Source organism: Lepisma saccharinum, chromosome 4, assembly GCF_977018435.1.
Source record: "Lepisma saccharinum chromosome 4, izLepSacc3.1, whole genome shotgun sequence".
NCBI classification, from domain to species: Eukaryota; Metazoa; Arthropoda; class Insecta; order Zygentoma; family Lepismatidae; genus Lepisma; species Lepisma saccharinum.
In genome coordinates this window covers 3,838,971-3,861,556 of record NC_139232.1, presented here as the reverse complement: position 1 = coordinate 3,861,556, position 22,586 = coordinate 3,838,971, and the positions used below count along the sequence as shown (strand labels likewise).

The 22,586-nt window shown below is 39.5% G+C and overlaps 1 protein-coding gene across 4 annotated transcripts in view; it reads left to right on the top strand.

The window, feature by feature from the left end:
* The window catches only part of CNMa (CNMamide), a 130,187-nt gene that overhangs the window by 89,337 nt on the left and 18,264 nt on the right, over positions 1-22,586 (top strand). Inside the window, exon 1 of one of the 4 annotated variants that reach the window (XM_083121544.1) lies at positions 16,379-16,517. The exons of the other annotated variants lie outside the window; for them this stretch is intronic. The gene's annotated coding sequence lies outside the window, so the exon portion shown is untranslated. Of the gene's footprint in view, positions 1-16,378; positions 16,518-22,586 lie in introns of those variants that run through there. 4 annotated transcript variants of the gene reach the window in all.

Sequence of the window (22,586 nt, the reverse complement as noted above, 5' to 3'; positions counted from 1 at the left end):
AAACAAGCTAAAACGGATCTTGGTTTTGGTGTTTCAACATTTAGACTGACAATTCCTTCTGTATAGTGGACCCACTTGCAAAAGAGCCTCCTCAGATCCGCGACTCCTGTGCATCGCACTCTCTCGTGGAGGGGAGGGGCAGAGTGGAACCGATTGAGGGGAAGATGCGCGGAGACTTTTGGCCGAAGGTTCTTTTCCTTGTGGTCGCTGTTCAGTAACATTATCATCGATGTACGGCGATGAACTACGACAAAAATAAAGTGTGACACTGAAATATAGTAGCAATAGCAAAAACAACGTGTCAACAAGCACAGAGAGATGTAAAATTGGTTTATAATTAAACCGGCAGAACTATGTACGAAAACATTTCGTAGTTACAACCAGGGTTGTTAAAAGACCAATAACCCCATACATTCTATTGGGTTCTATTGTGTTCCGTTCCAGAATCGGAACCTTTTAACTCTCACAATTTCAATTCGGTACAAGTTGCGTATTGTTTAATTGAAAAAGGTTCCTGGACCGTTTTTAAATTCACCCTGTAAAAAGGCTCCTACACCGTATTTAAATTAATCTGCAAAAAAGTTCCTGGACCGTAATTAAAATTATTCCGAAAAAGGTTCCTGGACCGTATTTAAATTGATCCGGGGGAAAAGGTTCCTGGACCGTATTTAAATTGATCCGGGGGAAAAGGTTCCTGGACCGTATTTAAATTGATCCGGGGGAAAAGGTTCCTGGACCTTATTTAAATTGATTCGGGGGGGAAAAGGTTCCTGGACCGTGTTTAAATTGATCCGGGGGAAAAGGTTCCTGGACCGTATTTAAATTGATCCGGGGGAAAAGGTTCCTGGACCGTATTTAAATTGATCCGGGGAAAAGGTTCCTGGACCGTGTTTAAATTGATGCGGGGGAAAATGTTCCTGGACCGTATTTAAATTGATCCGGGGAAAAGGTTCCTGGACCGTGTTTAAATTGATCCGGGGGAAAAGGTTCCTGGACCGTATTTAAATTGATCCGGGGAAAAGGTTCCTGGACCGTGTTTAAATTGATCCGGGGAAAAGGTTCCTGGACCGTGTTTAAATTGATCCCGGGGGAAAAGGTTCCTGGACCGTATTTAAATTGATCCGGGGGAAAAGTTCCTGGACCGTATTTAAATTGATCCGGGGGAAAAAGGTTCCTGGACCGTATTTAAATTGATCCGGGGGAAAAGGTTCCTGGACCGTATTAAAATTGATCCGGGGAAAAGGTTCCTGGACCGTGTTTAAATTGATCCGGGGAAAAGGTTCCTGGACCGTGTTTAAATTGGTACAAGGAAGAGGTTCCTGGACAATATTTAATTTCATTCGGAAAGAAATATTCCTGGACCGAATTGAAATGCTTTACAGATAAAAAGGTTCTTTACGATCCAGAACCCACTTACGCTTGCTGATTTTCTCTCCTGGACCGGATTTGAATGTATTTAAAATTCTTGGACCCTTAACAACCCTAATTACAACCGCTTTTGGTGTTCATCCCCGATGTAACAGAGACCAAGGTGAAGAGCAGAACTTTTTTCAAGGTTAATAAGGGCACCAGTAAATTGACCTTGCAGAGTAAAGTACGAAGTTATTTGCTTGCCATTACCACCTACTTACTTTTCTGCGAGGGGTAACACATTCTGCACGAGAATCCCTTCATTTGTTGGACGAGGAAAGTGACATACTGAGGTTTTTCGTTACACAAACTGTGAATTGCCATATGGAAGCTGACAGGATGCGACCCTGCATGTAATTTTCCTGCTGTAGAAGATTCTTTCGCACGCGTGTAACCGCGAGGAAATTAGTGAATCTGGGAAGTTCGCACACAACTGTGGAGCGTCGAGCAGATGCTCTGTGCTGTGACGTCAACAGACTCCACTTTATTGTTTTATGCTTGTTTATTTTCAGTTGTGTCGCCAAAGAATGTGTTTTTCGGGAGGGCTCAAGGATGAGTGTTTTCAGGTGGGCTTCTTCAATAATCATGGTCACTAAAATTCTTTATATCCTTTTTCTGTTTTTCATTATATCTTTTTTACTCACTTTCATCGTCCGTTTTCTTATATGTCTTTCATTCCTTCCTTGTTCTCTTTTCACCTTTCTATACTCTCTCTCTCTCTCTGCCGACCTCCTCGGCAGAATGATTAGAACAGCGCACTACGACGCCTGGGATTCCGATTTCGAATGTCGGTCTAGACAAAAAAAATATGACACTAAATAACAAAAAAAATTACTGTCTTTGTCTGCCTGTTCCCTGTCACGTGCCAGTTCCGACGACACAATGAAAAATGCAAGGAAGAAATGTTTCCCGAGAGCGACGATAGATGGCAGCACGCCATATAAAGAAGACCAGAGTTTATTGTAGAAACTAGGAGCGGAGAAGAGTGATTATATATATTATAGTAAATGCAAAGTATATAAAGGAAGAGTATAAAACTTATAGAAGGAGTGTATAAAATGTTGAAAATAGCCAATTAAGATAATTAAGAATATGCTCATATATGAAACAATTAGGAAAGTGAATAAGTGAGTAAATGAATTCAGAAATGTATTCTTTTTTATCCTAGTGATCAAAATTTGATGTAATACTTCTGACGAGGAGTATATCGTCAGCTTTTGTGGTTGTCCGTCCCTGGGTGGCGCTGTGTCAAATTAGAGGCCCCGAAGCACTTACGGTTGCGCTCCTTATTAGACGCACTGGGCCATAGGCAGCGCTTGCTGTTAGCGATCCTGGGCTATTCCCCTTTTGGTCGTTACATAGGAGGTGGCGCTACTGTCAGATTAGACGCCCCTAATCTTTGTATAAGTATAGCTTGTGTTGCTGTATAATGCAAAAAACGGGGAAAGCTTTAAAAAGGAAAGAAAATAAAGTAGAAGAAAGAAAGAAGTATTTTCACTAATCAACGATAGAAAGGAAGAAGAAGCATTTTCCCAGAATAGAAGGAAGAAAAGAAGAAGAAGCCTTTTCACTAATCAACGATAGAAAGGAAGAAGCCTTTTCCCAAAATAGAAGGAAGAAAAGAAGAAGAAGCCTTTTCACTAATCAACGATAGAAAGGAAGAAGCCTTTTCCCAAAATAGAAGGAAGAAAAGAAGAAGAAGCCTTTAGCCAAAATAGAAGGAAAAAGAAGAAGAATCATTTTCACTAATCAACGATAGAAAGGAAGAAGAAGCCTTTTCCCAAAATAGAATGAAGATGAAGCCTTTTCACTAATCAACGATAGAAAGGAAGGAGAAGCCTTTTCCCCAAAATTTGGAGAAGAAGAAGATTTTTTGAATCAACATATATATATATATATATATATATGTAATTCAATGTATATACAAGCTTCTCTCTATATTTTCTCTGTATTGTGCAGTTTTCAGAATATAGATCCGCATTTAACTATATCCTCTTGGCTGTAAAACGCTTTCTTATTTGGAATTATCGAATAAAGAACCTATCCCCTGAGATTAAGATTTCTGTAGCCGTGGTATAAATAGTATAGTCAAGTACGTACCTCCAGGGTGTTAGCATCCCTGCTTCTCATTTTTGCAACTTTCTTCCTATGTTTTAACTCTTCTCTCTCTCTCCCCTTTTTCCTCTGCTTCTATCTTAAATTAATGTCTCCCCGATGGCGTAGTGGTAACGTCGTCACCCTGTAATCAAGGGCTCACGGGTTTGATACCAGATGAGCAGGCATGTATCTAAAAATATATTTCGGGGGTGTCCGAACCAAGTGTCTCAAAATAATAATAATAGCAATAAATAATAATAATGATTAAACAATAATATTCAAAATTAAATAATATTATATTTTTATTACATGATTAGCTAAAAGGACGATATAAGAATAGTGATTTAAGAGTACGTATTCATCATCTAGCTTACGTATAGTTAAGGTCGGCAAAATTTGTAAAAAAAAAAAAAGATAAGAAAAACTGCCGTGACAAGGAAATTAATGTCAAATAGATAAAGAATTGAATATTTATTAAATATATTAAAAAAAAATGTTAGATCCAGTTGTCGGAAAATAAAGTTCCTGGTGATATTTTATGTATGCCTCGTTGTAAGTATATCTTATCTTTGGTACTGTCATTTAAAGTCGTATGATCCCAATATAATCATTGCCCTCCAATAAGTTTGGCAGAAATAAATAACTCTTGATTAAACAACAAGTATATTTTCATTATTTAATTTTAGTAATTTTATTATTTCATTATTTATTTTTGTATTAGTTAGTCTTTTGTAGGTCCGGACCCCCCGGACCCTCCCTAAATACGTCCTTGCCGGTGGAGTCACATTACACAGTGGTTCGGATCCCGCTATAAACTATAAGTCCAGTCGCGATCAGTCTATCTGTACATAAAATGAACTTAAAACCAGTCTCTTAAATTCCTCTGTCTTTCCTCATTTGTTTGTCTCTTAGTTTACCCTGTTTCTTTCTATTTCTCTATTCTTGCTTTCTAATATTTCTTCCCATCTCTCTCTGCCACTGTTCAGTTAACCAGAATACGTACAATTTATTTGTACGTGTGATGTTACGATATCATCTCAGATGAATAAGTTATTGACAAAATATTTATTTGTTTTAAAAATCTGGTTCCGTCAACACTTTAGGAGGACAGGTCTTTTATTAACAATAATAGCAAGAAGAGGGATCATGAATTAAAACAAAGAATATTTTGATTAAGATGTTGGAACTTCATATCAAAGACTGTTTTATCTCCGTGCGTGTTCTTCAGCAAGACGGTTAGTGTTCTGTCAATTGCGTTACAAAGAGCTGAGACTGTATATTCTTGTTATTCAGCGTCGGCTTTCTTCCACATTTGGTTACTCGTGATGATGATGATGAGTGATGATTTGATGAAATTGATGAAGGGACACTCACAAAGAACATGCATGCCCACACCGTGACTCGAACCTGGAAACTTCGATGTCGAATCGAAACGCGCTCTGTCATGGGACGGACAGCTGAAACTGTAGAAGGTCATTCTGGAGAAATACAATACAATCTCAGAGATTGATTGCTTGATTTGCATAATTTTACTTCGCTATTATGTCTAATCGCGAATAACAACCTCAGAGAGAGAGAGAATACTAACTTGAGTTGCTGGTTTGAGTTGGTGTTTTAAGTCCACTTTATGCACAGCAAGGCTAATCGGGACTGGACCTACGGTTTAAAGTTGGATCCGAACCTGTGAGCCATGTGCCACCGGGTATCGAACCCGGGACCCCTTGATTACAAGGATACGACGCTACCACTGCGCCATCTGGGAGGCCTAGTACTAACTCAATATTTTGAGAATGAAACATTAAAATTACGTTTATATCCTTGTTTGTAAACTCTTCAGCTTCTATATCCAAAGATTTAATTGTATGTTTTCGTAACCGTAGCAGATGTTCACTGTCAAAATAAAATCAAACAGAATTTTAATGCTCAGGAATGATCAAAGAAAACAGTCAGAACATTGCACTTCGACATTTGGCTTATTTACGGTATAATTCCTCCGTAGGAATTGTGACAGCTGCTTTCGCGAACTGCAGATGTGACGAATGACGGAATAATTAATGCCAAGCATCCACTTACCGTAATCAAAGTGCGCGAGGCAACAAAAGTTTTATTTATAGCGTGAAAAGTGTTCTTCCACCTGCGTTCCATATCGATTCTGTGCATTTGTCGAATCAACGGATGGTAAGGTCGAAATTAATTACAGCCCACTTGGTGGCCGAACGCGCTGTGAGCGTCGACTTAGGTCTCTATAGCGCAGGTTCCGGGTTCGAGTCTGGATCAGAAGTTCCTTTCTCAGAGTCCTCTCATCATTTTCACTCGATCATCGCTCCTTCGCGATTAGACAAAAGTGGCGGAAAAGGGGACGCTAAGTAATAAAATTTAAACATACCTACCAACATTGATTGATTGATTGATTTGGTGTTTTAAGTTCACTTTATGCACAGTAAGGCTAATCGGGACTAGACCTACAATTTAAAGTGGGATCCGAGCCACTTGTGCCTCTACCGGGTATCGAACCCGGAACCCCTTGATTATAAGGTGACGACGCTACCACTGCGCCATCGGGGAAGCCCTACCTACCAACATCGTGAAACCCATTTGTATTCTACATAATTCCAATTATAACTTCTAACCCAAGTTATGCTAGATGTTTAGGGATGTCGTCTTTGCTGCGAGCGGTCCCGGGTTCGATTCTCAGTTGCACCCCAATATTTCGGCACCTCTGTCTCGAAAGCCATAAAACAGCTGCAAGGGGACTCAATCCGCTGACCACACGTCGCCCAATGAAAAAGCCGCTCTGGTAAGCCCGGCCCCTTAAAGAGCTGTTCCGCCATGGAGTTTAACATACCTGATGATTAATTATAATTTTTACCACATTTGAAATACAGTGGAACCTCGATAACTCGAACCTCAACATCTCGAATTCCTTGATAAGTCGAATCTTTTGTAATCCCCTTGAATTGTCCATAACACTCAATACTAATTTTACCACAACAACTCTAATACAACCTTAATAAGACGAAATTTTGTACAGTGTATGGGATGCCGTTCGAACTCAATAACTCGAAGGTAGAGTATGAAAAACCTCTATGAGTCGAAGTTAAATTCTATCACCTCTATAATCTCACGAACCTCAATAAGTCGATGTGTAGGGTGCGTACGTACAATGGAAGGTGATCAACAATGGTGTCGGGACTTGAACTCCCCCACCCTGCCGTGTATGTAACCATCACTGTTAATCTGTTTAGACCTCTATAACTCGAAGTCGGCGATTTTGGCCCTCAATAATTCGAACCTTGGTAAATCGAAATCCTTGATACCTCGATTTTTTTCTTGTTCCCCTCAGGTTCGAGTTATCAAGGTTATACTGTATATTTTTTTTAAATTTTGCGATCTTGTTCAGAGCAATTTTTTCCTTCAGAAGTCCCTTTGCTGATGGAGATTGGGGTTGTGGCCCTCACCAAATTCGTATCTGGTCATGGTCTAGCATTGGGTCGTACATAAATTCTTATCGGTAAAAGTAAAAGAAAAGATACAGCTACCCTTTGCGCATTGCAACATGGGCGGGGGCGGGGGGTTAAGGCCCGTATAATGTCAGCTATTTGTGGAGGTGATGTGGTCATCAGTACCCTCCGGCCGCCTTCCTCCCCCAACCTTCCAAGGTACCCATTTATTAGGGCCCGATACATGCAGGAACATGAAATCACCCACATGAGAATCGAACCCGGGTCTCTTGCGTGGCAGTCAAACGCTCTACCGGTTGGGTCGGTAGAGAAAGGAAAATTTTCACCCTCTTTTTGGAATACTTTAATTGAACTTACCATAGTAAAAGTAAGGAAGATTTCAGACCGAAGCGACAGGCGTCACGTGTAGCTTGCCATGCCTCTACGGTGTGAAACGTTGCTGCTGATTGGTTCGTTCCCAAGCGACATGTGTCGCGTGCCGCTTCGGTCTGAAATCTCCCTTGGGAGAATGGTATTAGCGTTCGGGCCTCGTGGATACGACCCCATTGCCTCCAGCCTTTGAAGTAAATCGGACAGTGTTATGCGTCTATTGATAACGCAGTCAGCATTAACTGGAAAATATGTTCAAAGTCGGGGGATTTTCGCTATTTCTACACATGACGTTCTCTCTCGGACACTGACGTCACGGGCACCTCTGACCTGACGTTGAGCAATTCAAGACATCATTAAAGCCGCTTTGATTGAAATTAAATCATCCATAAACTACCATAATTATTTCACTTTGAGATTTCCGACGAGCGTGCACGTGTGCAGGGTCTTATAAATTTTATGACGGTGATTATTTGCACAAATTGCTTCACCATGAGGTCAAGCACCGAGAAAGGATTGTTTATTAGTGCTTTCAATAGGCTTATACTATTTGCTGAGCCAAATTTATCATGCCAAACACCGCAAAAAGAATCAGTATATTCATGGAAGTCCGCAGGATTTTTTCCAAGGAGGGGCAAACAAGGTATTTTTTTACAGGGGGAGCAAATAATTAACATAAAATTACTGTGGCTGAAATGAAATTATGTGTGAAATATATAATTTTCAGATGGACTTTAATTTTCCTGGTGGGAGGGCACGGCCCCCGACCTTCCGAACGACCATGAGTATATTTTGTGGAAAGAAATTCAGCACGTAATCACAACACAATAAGTCCTTTTAAAGCATGGTGCTGACTACAACACCTATGGAAGAGAGGAAGTCTCCACGTCTCCTTTCTGTCTTCATGATACCGTGCTATTCAGGTATCTTTTAAAACACGAAAGAAACCTGTAAAGTAACGTAGCTTCAAGCGTTTAGGTTTGGACTCGCCGCAGCATATCTCAGCTTCACATCCTGGTGTATACATGGATAATCATTTATCTACACACCCGCAACACTCTCCCACAATTTCCTCAAAAACCCCTACAATTTTTCACAAAGGCCTATTTTATGATCACTTTGACTAAATTTACCCTCACACCCTCTAAATACGAGTTTGATCGAACATTTTGGATAAGCCCCTGCACATCGATGTCAGCCCCGGCGCCCACCCAGCGTCGAATAACATGGCTACCTGGGGGAAACCCTGGGGGGTAAAGGCGGTCAGGGGCGTGATGCTGATCACATCATCCCCACTCACGACCGGATCAAGAAAGTGTGTGGCGTTACCCCCACACCCCCTATACGCCTTCATGGCGTGGTGCTATGCACAGGGGAGCACTTTACCTTTACCTTTTTTACATCGATGTCCCTTTCTTAATGTCCCTTCGTTAGTTTCATATCATTGTCATACTTAACCTACCGTAAGGAGGAAGAAAAGCAAAATAAAAATAGAAAATGGGAAATGTTAGCAATAACACTATAGAGGATTGATTTCCTTATGCCGAGACCTTGAGCTACATATCTGCTACTTTCAAGGCCAGGTCATTGACATCAACAACCAAAGAGAAGAATTAAATAAGAAAATGAGCTAATCTCCACAAAGGTTTACGTTACAAGGTTACAGACACAATCGTTGTGTCTGAATGCCTTGAATTATCAGATGCATCCCGCTTATACGAGCACTATACCACACACACACACACAAACACACATTACCAATTCGTCTCTAGAAATTTATGTTTTCTTATTTGAGCATAATTTTGTCCAGACGTTATTAGAATAATTAAATCAAGAAGACTTAGACTGGAAAGCCATGTGACACGAATGGGAGAGGAAAGAAGAGTTTACAGGATTCTTGTTGGGAAACCTAATGGTAAGAGACCTGTAGGAAGGCCAAGATGAAGATGGGGAGCCATAACGTTGAGATTGACCTACAGGAAATCGGCAAGGATGGAAAAGATTGGATTGATCTTGCCCAGGATAGGGACAGATGGAAGGCTTGCGTTGCTGCAGCCATAAACCTTCATGTTTAAGAAGGCTAGTGTTAGTTAATTCTTATTTGAACGACAACGAACACTTGTCACCTTGCGTGGTGAAGTAGTTAGAGCAGACATGATACCAGTTGATCTAGGTCCGAATCTTAAACATTATTCAATAACTGTTGTATTTACAGCAAAATGTGTACTTTTCCTTCAGATGAAACATTAGGCTTTAAAATAAGACCACCTTTATCAAAATCCGTTCAGTAGTTTCAAAAACATTCGACTTTTAAAGAATCTGCTGGGCTGCCATTTTGATGACGTCACTGTTAGTGACTTATCATTTCTCAGGTTGTTTTCCGGCTGATTTACAGTGTTTGATATGTATTTAGGCAACCTCCAAATCATAGTGCTGGTATCCGAAAGGGAAATATTTGTAGGGAATATGCTCCTTGTTCCATGCATGCATGCTGCTTTCAGTATTATCTCTCTCATATCTATCATCAACTCATCATTCATCGTCATCGCCGAGATTGATCTAGAGATGTAGAAAAGTGACGTAGGAGTAAACTAAAAATACAAACAAAATATATCACTAGTGAGTATTTACAGATGAAACAATATGTGTCCGGGAATATGCGGTAATTACAAGTAGAAATATACTAAAAATGGAAACGGACTTAAGCCAAGCGTCAGGTTAACCTTGCAGCAGGTTTTATGTATCAATCCGCGCGAGAACTGAGCTCAGAATCTTCCGTGCCAGTCTTTCCTCAACCGCCGAGCTGCTTACATCGGAGACACTGAGAAAATCTACAGTATTGCCAACCGCACAACACATCAAAACCCGCATGCATGTCAAGTGGATTGTATTTTTGCTTCTCTTTGTCTCCTGAAACATAACATTTTAAAAGTACTTTCTGCGCATATATTATTTAATAAATGTGTCATTAATATAAGAGCGAAACAACTTCTAAACATGAGAGCATGTGTGTATATTTCGAGCACGCAAAAATAAAAATAAACAAAGATAAAAGTAAACAACGATAGGCCCCTCTTGAATTTAATGACAAATTATTGTTTTTGGTTTAGAAAGAAATAGATTTATGAAAAACTTGGTTGCTTCGTTCGCAATACATCCGTTACTGTAAGACACACGCACTTCAAGTTGTACCACCAAAAAAGCATGATTTGTTATTGGTGATATATACAATCAGGTGCATTGTCTGTCGCTATTACTCTGGTTTCAATTTATGAATCACTTCACTAAACCAGGATTCAAATCTTGGTCTGTCTATTTGTTGCTGATAATCACCCTTCCCTTTCTTTGCGCTGAAAAGTAAATATGCGCCTTCAACAAAGCTTTCATTGCCGCCAGTGGGTGAAACAATAAGCCTCCCCCTTCCCCTCATCGGGGGTTTCTTCAGCCCTGGCGGTGGTTTTGCATGGTGGTATCCTTCCATGGTTTATTCCCCCTTCCCCCACTCACCGAGTTGAAGGACGTCTCGTCCAAATAATAAACATGTTTCTTCTCACTGCGATATATTTTAATACCGCGGAGATTCTTTTGTCGTCAAACAACAAACAATCGTTTCCTCTTGCTAAACTCAAACCGCAAATCATTCAACACCCGTGATACAATTCGTGTGCACATTGACGGCAAATCACCTCACGCCCTGTTTTACTTTGATCTTGTTGCCGCAAGGAGGATTATGCATTTAAAACAACTTGCTTGACTTTGAAGAACATTTCCTTTCGGATGAAGCCCAAAATAACATTCGGGTAAAACCGCGCGCTGAACAGTAGATTCAGCCATTCTCGCCGCTCTACAATAAACATAGGGTTAAAATAGTGGGATGTGCAACACTGGTATCAGCGATTTCACGCGCTCTGCAACGCATTCAGTCTCGCTCGACTCGCTCTAAAGTTTCAATGTCTCTTCAACGCAATACAGATTCGAGTTGGCGAATCTGCGGTTCTAAGTTCGTCTGCACAGTGATTGCAACCAATTAAGTCCATACCTGCTAATCAATGTATTATTTTGTCTGTATATTACAAATTAAATAACTGTTTTCTTGCAAGTATGCAGTTGTGTCGGAATAGAACCCGTCTCAGTGGAACTATATTCTTGCGCGCACGTTTGGATCTACATATGCTAAAACCTGCTGCAAGGTTGACCTGACGCTTAGCTTAGGCTTATATTATTGCTATTTAGGTATCCAAAAGAACATGTTCTTCAATTCACCAATCTGCGCTATATTTTACTAATCATTCCTTACAAATCTCTCCGAACTCCAACATACATACCTCTACTTTAAAAAATCTCTCGATCAAATTAAATTTAAATTAAATAGCGCTATTGAATTGGTCTTTTAACTTTACTAAATCTACTCTACAAGTTTCGAAATCCCTCTTAACTTTAAGAAATCTCTCTCTCAAATTTAACAATTAACCCTTCTAACTTAAACAAATATCTATCGTAACTTCACCAATATCAATCATAACATAACTTCAAAAATATTAACCTTAACTTCAACAAATTTATCTCCTAACTTGAATAAAGTCTCTCTCCTAACTCTAACAATAATCCATTCTAACATCAACAAATATATATTCTAACTTCAAAAAGCCTCTCTCCCTCATATCATTAACATATTTCTATCCTTACAAATAACCCCCAAATTAAAAAAAAATATCCCTCCTAACTTTTTTAAATATCCCACATAACTTCAACAAACAACTCTCCTAACTTAAATGTCTCTAAACACGTGCTAAAGCGTGGCTATCTCACATTTGTCACAACCATCCTGGCATTGGAATTTGTTGCTAACAGCAACTCATTCCACAGAACTAAAATTGTCCCACTCCATTAACAAAGAGAGGAGCGGGAAGGGGAGCGTATTAGTGCATTCCGTAGCAAATTCGAGTGTTGGATGAACCGAAGCTGTGCAAACACAGATGGCGCACGTTACAATTGATTTTCCACTTGGCAGTAGTCCGGAAGAAGGCTCGAGTATTATCAATCATACACTGCGCATACAACAGCTTCCGTGGTTCTTTGCAATCTTGTTTCTTCCAAATGCCGTTCGTTAATCAGGAGCCTTATCTTCATCCTCTCATAATATTTTGCAATTTGGTTATATTCCTTACAAAGCAACCCACGCATTTCGTGTTCGATTCAAGGTTGCATTCCTTCACTTCCATTCGATAACTACATGTTATACCTGTTACGTCATTGAAACCTGTTAACAAACCACACAAGACGTAGATGCAACCAGTTCAATTATTACAACTTTATTTAATCATTTGTCAGGGGCCCCGGGTTCGAATCCCTGCCTGAGCATGGATGTTTGTGAGTGTCCATTCATGAACTTCATATCATCACTCATCCTCATCTTCGCAATTAGCCAAAAGTGGCAGAAAAGCGAAGTAAAACAAAGGAAATCAATCATTTGTATTTTGCTCGTTTTAGTCGCTTTTTGCCCCATGGCGGCTTTTGCCCCTTGGCTACCACCGATGGCGCAGTGGTGGCGTCGTCGCCTAGTAATCAAGGGGTCCCGGGTTCGATACCCGGTGAAGGCACATAGCGGTTCGGATCCCACTCTAAACTGTAGGTCCAGTCCCGATTAGCCTTACTGTGCATAAAGTGGACTTAAAACACCAAATCAATCAATCACTGGTGAATCGACCACGGAACCGCTCGTCTACCGAGGTAGCTATATTGAAAGGTAGTTGATCCGCATATACGCTTCTTTCAAAAGAGCAGGTATGCCTAAAACCCCTCCACAGATGTCATCATGTGTATTATACCTCTCACATCGGCGGCGCCAGGATTAACCATCTAGGGGTGCTCAAGGGGTGCGGAATAAAATTTATGGGATGCAATGTTAAAAATAAAGACAAAATGAAACATGAATATATGCTTTAGCCACTACATCAAATACCAATCAACTTTTAATAGTCTTCTATGAAAATATGCTAATGACTTGATTCTCTTCTGCTTGCTTGCTTTGACCCCAACATGTACAAAGAAGTAACTGTGGCTTCCCTTTCATATTAGTATGAATGGCTTGCTTGTAGTACACACTAATAATGGTCTCTCTTCAATACTCAATATTGTAATCTCACCACGACATTGGCGCCGTCCTTGGGGATGGGGGGTTGCAAGGCACTTTCTGTCGTCCACCCCAAAATTCACATGGATTACATGTATTTACATATAAACATATTTTTGATGCCAACCTTGCACCCCCCCAAATTTATTTTAAGTTTGCGCTTCTGCATGACGACATGATTTTAGTGAGTCATAATGTTAATACCACTGCAACGCAAAAAAAGTGATTTGGTTGAATTAACTAAACACGTTTAGTTGAATTATTTGGTTATCTGCAAACAGTAAACACAGTACCATTTACTAAATTTGGTTATATTGAACAAAATTATTTGGTAACAATAACAACATGTGCTCGATTACTAAAGAGCATTTAATACTGGTCAATAATCATTTGTTTCTCGCTTGTTTAAACAAGTGTTTGGTTGCCAGAAATTATTTTGGTTATTCCAAACTCTTTCCTCCGTGAATAGTTAACAGTACTTTCGGTTAAAAATTGGTTTTGAAAAAGGGGTGCTAAAGGGGGTGCGGAAGAAAAATTAAGGGGTGCGCCAGCACACTCCCCTGGCGCCGCCCCTACTTCTCGAGGTTTTTCTTCGGAAATCTATATTAACACGCCTATTATAATTTTTATTAATTATATTTTCTGATACCAACTGGTACTGTACTAAAATAATGCTTGATATTATTGATTTGAATGCTAATTTGATAGTACTGATATTGCACTAAATTGATTGTTTGTTTTATTTTACTTCGTTTTTTGTGCCACTGTTGCTTATTTTGCGAAGATGGGGATGAGTCATATGATGAAACTGATGAATGGACACTCACAAACGTCCATGCCCAGGTCGAGATTTGAAACCAAGACCCCTGGCCAAGTAGCGCAATGTGCTAACCACTCTGCCACGGGGCCAGTCATTGCATTAAATTAATGCTTCACATTTATGTGATAGTCATTCATTCATTTTATTTCGACAATGTGGCTTGAATTTGACGGTTTGGTTTGGAATTATTTATGCATACGTTTTCTATCGCCTGGTGAAGAAACATATTAATATATTATTACAGCATGGGCAATAGTTAGAGCTACATCATAGAAGTAAAAGTTCACAAATATAGTTAAACGCAGTATGCGAATTAACGGGGGGATGTCGAGGATTTCCCCCCACATGAAATTATCTAGGCAAAATAATTTTATTCTTATCCCTTCGAGAGATGTTTTTATCGCCTTCAATGAAAATGGAACTGAAAGAATTTAGTACAATTTTTTTTAACTATGGAACAAATACCGCTGAAAAATAATTCGGGAATCAGTTATTTAATATTTAAAACTTTTGCATCCTACTTCTGGTCTGAAGTTCTATTTTTTGGATTGGATTGATTTGTTGTTTTAAATCCACTTTATGCACAGTAAGGCTAATCGGGACTGGACCTACAGTTTAAAGTGGGATCCGAACCACTATGTGCCTCCATCGGGAATCGAACCCGGGACCCCTTGATTACAAGGCGACGACGACTGCGCCATCGGGGAGGCCGAAGTTCTATTTTTAAATAGCATATTGTTTACTTGGTAACAGTGTCATAGGGAGCAGAGATTTTACAGAAAACAAAAAATAATGAAGGTAGGTTAGTTGGAAATTAAATTTGAACTTGGACAAAAGAAATTTAGTCAAGTTTTCTCAGTGCTACTACTTCAATAGCATCTTTTGTGTATGGGTTTGGATTTTCTTAGAATGTTAATACAACTGTTTCTAAGAAGCCTGTAAAGATTATCGTAAGATTTAATGTTAGAAGCACTGTTCTAATGTGCTTAGAACCACAAGGCAATAGTTTACTTTACTCTCAACCTTAAAAGTCAGTATGGGTTAAATGGAGCGGGGCGTTGCCAGATCAACAAACGGAGTCGCATCTAGTCGCTGTTAATCGCTAATGATTGCGACAAATTTACTTCCTTAATATTGTATAGGAATCATCAAAATCTATGTATTTGATGCATTTTGGAAAAAGAAACGATAGTTACCTCAAGATTTGCATGTAAATCTTTATATTTCGACATAACTATTTACCATTTTACATTTGCATTATATGTGTAATGCACGCAACTATTGTTACTTCTTTCGTTAAATGTTGTATCTTTTACATAAACAGAATTAAATAAATGCAAAAGCAAACATTAAGATACATTTTTTACAGAAAATAAAGCACACTGCACTTCTACAAACCGGGACACCTGCCTGCAACTGAATTGTAACCTCGGTGGCGCGCAATGAATTTGATACGCGAGACAGCTTGCATAAACAAACTACGATTGCGGAATAAATAACGGTGCTGAGAAGTAACAATGCATTCTAAAAATAACTTGAAACAATGGTCAACACTTTTCTCGCTTGGTCTGCATGTGTATCGCGACAAATCGAAAAGTTTCTCGCTAACCAACTTTTTCGTGTTACGGTCTGATGATTTACACAAAATATCGAATATATATATATATATATATATATATATATATATATATATATATATATATATATATATATATATCCATTTACTTCCATACTGACTTTTAAGGTTGAGACACTCTTTAGTAACATATACAAGTTTGCACCCCTAATAATAATAATAATAATAATAATAATAATAATAATAATAAAACTACCCCCCTTCGAAATGAAATCACAAATACTCTCAAAGGAAAAAGCTTAGTTCGCACAGTGGTTTAACATCAAGAAACGCTGGTTGCAACAATTTTGCCTATTCAGTCATAGTTCAAGTCGGATGTTGAGGTCGCCCGCCATATCGGTTGTCCCCTCGGCAAAAGTGCGCAGATGTGTCGCTACGATTTCTGGTTAGTTTGAGCTCTTGCTTCATCGTTATCGCGGAAATATTAACACCGTGGTCATCCTTTCATCAACTGATGGTCGACATTCGAGGTTAGATCAACGCTTAGTACGTGCTATGCGCGCCAACGGTGGCTAAATGCTTTCGTAGTGTCTACGATGTCCACCTCGGCAAAGGACTGGTTCCCGTAATCTTTCCTAAGGTGGAATACAGGTAGGAATGTGATCGTTTGCACGCTTTGCATGTGGTAAATGCACTTACATACACATGCATGGACCTTCCCGATGGCGTAGTTGCAACGTGCGCAGTGGTAGTGTCTTCGCCTTGCCTTCTTATCAAGAGGTCCAAGGTTCGATACTTGGTGGAGGCACAAGTGGTTCGGATCCCACTTTAAACTGTAGGTCCAGCCCCGATTAGCCTGACTGTGCATAAAGTGCACTTAAAACACCAAATCAATCAATCAATTTTAATCAACGTGTCCTGAGTTGGATATCCTGTGGAGGCACGTAGTGGTTCGGATTTAAACTGCAGGTCCAGTCCCGGTTAGCCTATCTGTGAATAAAGTGGAGTTAATGATTGATTTGCTTTATTTTACTTCTCTTCTTGTGCCACGTTTGGCTTTTTAGTCTAATCACAAAGATGAGGGTGAACGATTAGACGAAACTGACGAAGAGATAGTTGCCAAAGCAGCACCTATGCTCTGCTGAGACCGAAACTCGAACCCAAGATGATATGTGATGAAATCGCAATCGACGAGGTAAACTCAACGAGGCCGGCAGCGTATGCGTTAAACTAAATACGAGGACTGTACCGAAAGTAATACAAAAGTGGGCCTAAAGTTTTAATTAACTTACATAAGTCGTTCCAATCGGGGGGAAAAGTAGGTGAATTTGCAACACTTTTGATCAAGATAGAAGAACATGGCTAAATGTTTTAAGAAGCCAGGCCAAATTTGAAAAAATAGGTTCATATGCTGTAACTTAGCTCTTAGTATGAAATGGTGTGTGTGTGTGTGTGTGTGTGTATATATATATATATATATATATATATATATATATATATATAAACTTATATTAACAATTGAATGTTTTTACGTGGCTTGGAATGATGAACTTAAAGAGTATTACCTTAACCAGGATGCAAAATCAGAACTTCTGACTTTGCAGTCCTTTTCGACAGCGCCTACGAGTACCAAGCAATAAAATATGTGGTATCATGAATGCTCATATGGCGCTTGTATTCTCAACATTTTCTTACTAATGCCTCACCAACACCACACCAGATGTATCTTTACCACGTGACTCTTTTCTTTACAGCACAAATGAAGAAAAGGCAAAATGCACTCCTTTTCTATTCAGCTGACCCCCCACCCACTCCCTCCAGCACTGAAGGACTTCCTGTTAATATTCTCGACTAACAAAAGGGGCTTTTGTATGTTTAAGTGAACTATTCCCAAGGTTTTAAGAACAACGCTTCCGCAAAATTAGTATTCTCAGCGGGAGAACACCGCGAGAGTAACAAGATCCCAGCTTGAAATTGGACTCCTGTTTCCATCCGTTCCGTATGTAGGTGGCGAAAAAAAAAGAATATATAGATTAAGTTGCATTTTGGCCCCATTACGTGGATCCATAAAAGAGATTTATTCATTCATTTCAGGTCGCGATGTTCGTTTGCTATTCTAACGCTTGAAGTTGCCTTCTTTTTTCGAATATGAGAAAACGACCGATCCCGGCTTTATATTCCTCGGTTTTCGGTGCGACGAAATGACATCTCTAAAATTGCTTATTGGCTGCAAAGGCATCTGTCATGGGGGCTACGAGAAAGAATAATCGAAAAAAAATTTCTGACGAACCTGAGTGGAAAAAATAAACGCTGGGCTCTTTTTATTTAGATTGTGGAATCAATTGTTATGCACTCGTAAACGTCGCCTACTCTTTTCCCCCCTCGACGAGGTATGTCTACACCCAGGCAGTTTTATCAGAGGAGTTAAATGAAAAACAGAATCCAATTTTTGTCTCTTCGGCTTTGCCTTGTTTCTCATTCGATGTTCGGTGTTATGACGCGGCACCGTGAAAGGTCGCCGTTTATGCGCGTCATATTACACCGAGGATGATTGACTCGATTTTGGATCATTTCCTATCTGCACTTGTTATGTCGAATTCCTGTCACCGTTTCACTGAAACATGGCTCATCGAACATGGAAGCCAATATTGCTTTTGTCGCGGGAAGTTGTTAAAAAATTCTCGATATGCACATACGTACATGAGCAATTTGGATAGACTGTGTTTTGTTTAATTAAATACACAATAATTCTTTATGGAATATTTAGATATGCAGAGAAGCATTTTTGAGGTAATGGTATACTATACGTAACATCAAATGTCTCCAGACAGGTAGACCCTGATGGTTTTTACAAAAACATGTATTTGTATTGTATTTTTTTCACTTTACGTCACTTTTCTGCCTCTTTAGGCGGAAGCGACGCAAAGAACATGTACAGTCACGGACACTTCTGAGTTGTAACAATCCCATTAACTTGCAATAAAATCGTACCAACCCAGAAGTGTCCATGACTGTACAAAATATTCATTGCCGAAGAGCTAAGTGGACACTTTGTATTGCTGTCGACCACCGTGCCGGAATGTTTATCACAGCGTGCCTCAAAGCCAAAGGTTCTGGGTTCGAATCCCGGTCTGGGCATGGGTGTTCCTTGTGATTGTCCCTTCATTATTTTCATATCATCACTTATCCTCATCGCCGCGATTAGCCAAAAGTTGCAGAAAAGCGACGCTAAATAACATAGCTATATCAAATCAAACAAACAATTGTACTGCTGAACAACACACAGAGAAAGTCGTTGTGTATTTAGTAACCGGAAACTAATCGTTTTCAAGAAAACACAGACACTCTCAAAGAGAAAGCCGTCTTTGTAGATAAACTGACAGAACGACATGATGTAGAACCAGTGGCGGCGATTGGGTTTCAAAACAGGGAGTGGCAAAGAGACAAAACTGGGGGGGGCAAAGACAGTATATTTCCCTTTGTAGATATGGTTTAGCATAGTGCGGGGGCAAAAGTGGCGTAAAGTGGGGTGGCAATTGCCCCTCTCGCCCCCCTAATCACCACCACTGGTAGAACACAGAGAGAACAAACATTTTTCCTTAAGAATTTAATGAAACAATAATTGCTCTAAAAAGGTTGGGTGTTTAGTTTCCTCTATTCCTAACGTTAGGTGTGTTATAATGTCACACATGGTTCAGCCGCCTCTGTGATCAAATGCGCCTCCAGTTCGAGAGGTTTCGAGTTCGAGTCTCGACTTAACCATGAGCAGTCATGACCATGAGTTTACTTCATCATTTAAACCTAATCACCATTCATCTTCATAAAAGTAACAGAAAAGCAACGCAAAATAAGATCATAAGTAGTACACTGAAAAAGCACTAAACGCACGGCCATGAAATTAGGCGGGTGGCAGAAGTTCGCGCTGTTGCCACGTTCCGAAGTTTAAGAGAATGAGTTGGTCTTTGTAATCCATGTGATACAAACTCACAGTATTTGCTCGAATGGACTTGGATGACGCAAAAGTGCCCCGGTGAGAGGATGGTCTGACACTGGAACTAGGCAACGCAGCCCGGTCAACGTTGCCACACAGTGCGCGGGAACCAGCTACTTTTGTCCCGCTTTCGCTTCGCTTTTCCCACATGTGGCACCAGCGCAGTTCTGCCCAGCCGCCTATTTTCACCGTGCGTTTAGTTGTCGACCCATACAGTGCTTGCAGGAGGTTCATACTACATTTTGGTTCAACCTCAGCAGGGCCGGATTAAGACGAAATTGGACATGATGCTGTCACGTCAAAACCTAACAATGTACAACTAACTTGCAAGGTGAAAAATTTACTACGTCGCACTTACCGAACAATAATAAAGTGGCGACAATCGCCAAGATATTGCAAAAAACGCAGCTTGGAAAATTCTCGTTCGTTTTCATCTGGGCCTATTTCAGGAAAGGGCCTAATGCTGCAGCATCAATAGCACCCACCTTATCAGTCACTGAAACTCAGTGGTGTTATAATAGCACACACACAAATTCGTAATCAACACCATTTTAACACCATTAAGGTTAAACGCTGACTAAAATCCAATGAGGACATCCTGGGACCACTGCTGCGTAGCTTCAACACGCATTGTTCAATATTCTGTGCAAGAATATAAGGTTCAGCTTGATAACATTAAACAAATATATTTTTGGAGATTTCCAGTCCATTGTTTATATTGTGTTAATTGGAACGAACGCTAACAATGTGTTTCCAAGCCATGCGTAGATTCCATTTGTATAATAAACAAACAAGACTATTGTTTGTATAATATTTCAAAAGCATTCAGAAATGAAGCGGGTCGTCAAAATATGAAGTTGAAAGTATCATCACAAGTAATATGAAACCGTGGGCGTCGTGACAAAAAGTGCTACCAGTCAGTCGACCCACGACCCCATCAACACACACAAATCTAAATGCATCATATCGTTGAAGGAACAAGAAGGCATCGCATGCACTAAAGTGTTTTATGGCCTCTGCGAAGAATCAGATTCACATTTGATACATTTTTGTATGTCTCAAAAGAAACACCGAAGTGCATCATATGACATAAGTGAAGATTTCTTTCAGTCGAGATTCACTTTAATGCATCAGTTGATGCGTTTTGATGCAAGTTCCTGTAGTTTTTCGATGATGCAGGAAGGTGCATCAAAACGCATCAACTGATGCATTAAAGTGCATCTCGACTGAAAAATCTTCACTTACGTCATATGATGCACTTCGGTGTTTCTTTTACGACATACAAAAGTGCATCAAATGTGAATCTGATTCTTCGCAGAGGCCATAAAACACTTAAGTGCATAATCGATGCATTCTTTTTCCTTTAAGCGATATGATGCATTTAGTTTTGTGTGTACTTTTTTGTAAATTGCCATCCTTCACTTGATTATAGAAAAATGCATAAATCGTAATTTATGATAGTAGACAAAGAGCAACAAAACTGGCATTCGCGGAGATTATGTGTGGGAATGAATGTGTTGGTTCGCCATCTTGATGGCCGATTGGATTAAGTGATCGACTTTCGATCCGACTACCGAAGATCCTGAGTTCGAGTTCCGTTCTGGACATGTGTGTTTCTTGTGAGTTTTCCTTCATCAATTTCATCCAATAATCATCCCTCCTCGTCGACACGATTAGCCAAAATGGCAGAAAAGCGACGTAAAATAACAAAAATACGAACAGGAATGTGTTAGCTCGAATTCTTATGTGGAAGGTTACACGAAAGAAACTTAGTGCTTAAAACTTCCCCCTAACGATCAACGAATTTCCTTAATTGAGGCGAGTAAAAGTTAAAAAGTTATTACAAAATCGGGAAAACGATAATGTATTTCAGTATAATAGTTTGAAATCTGAGAAACACATTTAAACAACATTTAAATCAGGTATTTGCTCCTCTGAAGTTATCGAGTGAAAGTTTATTGTTAATCTTTAATTATGTTAATGGATATACTACTTTTGTAAAATTTGAGGAACAAATTAAAACTTTTCGTTTTGCCGCTGGATGAAAATAGGTGATCATTAATAAATCTGGTGCGCTGATTTCAAAAATCATAACAAAAATGCTGTATCACGTACCATTTCCGGCGGAAACCATTTTGAAAATTTTTCACCGCACATTAAAAGAAGGGTAAAATATAGCATTTTGCTCCAAACCTTAATGTGATAGTGTGAATTTTAGTAATACATTGGGTTCATAGAAAACCAATATGATTGTAAATGATGTAGTTATGACATGCACTAAAATTTGCAATTGCAGTAAAATAGTAAACAATAAAGTAAACAGAAAATGTAACGCACCTTCAAAACGTATTTCTGTATGATTCCCGCTTATAGCAGGCGTGTTGAACATTTGAGACTGTGTTCCAGCAGTAATCCGCTAGTAAACTGGGAGACCATCTGCCTTTATAACGTTTTTCCAGAAAGTGTATCTTGAGAGACATATTGCATCACATTTCTTTGTATGTTGCCAGCATACGTTCTACAAGTTCAGAGTAATTGTGAGCCCTATGGTTGCCAAGAAAATTGCGACACACACCCTTGAACACACCCCATGCTGCTTTCTCACATTCACTTAACAATTCTTCAAAATTGGGATTGTTCATTACCTCCCGGATTTGAGGGCCAACAAAAATCTCTTCTTTTATTTTAGCATCACTTACACCAGGAAATTTGCTTCGTAAGTACTCAAA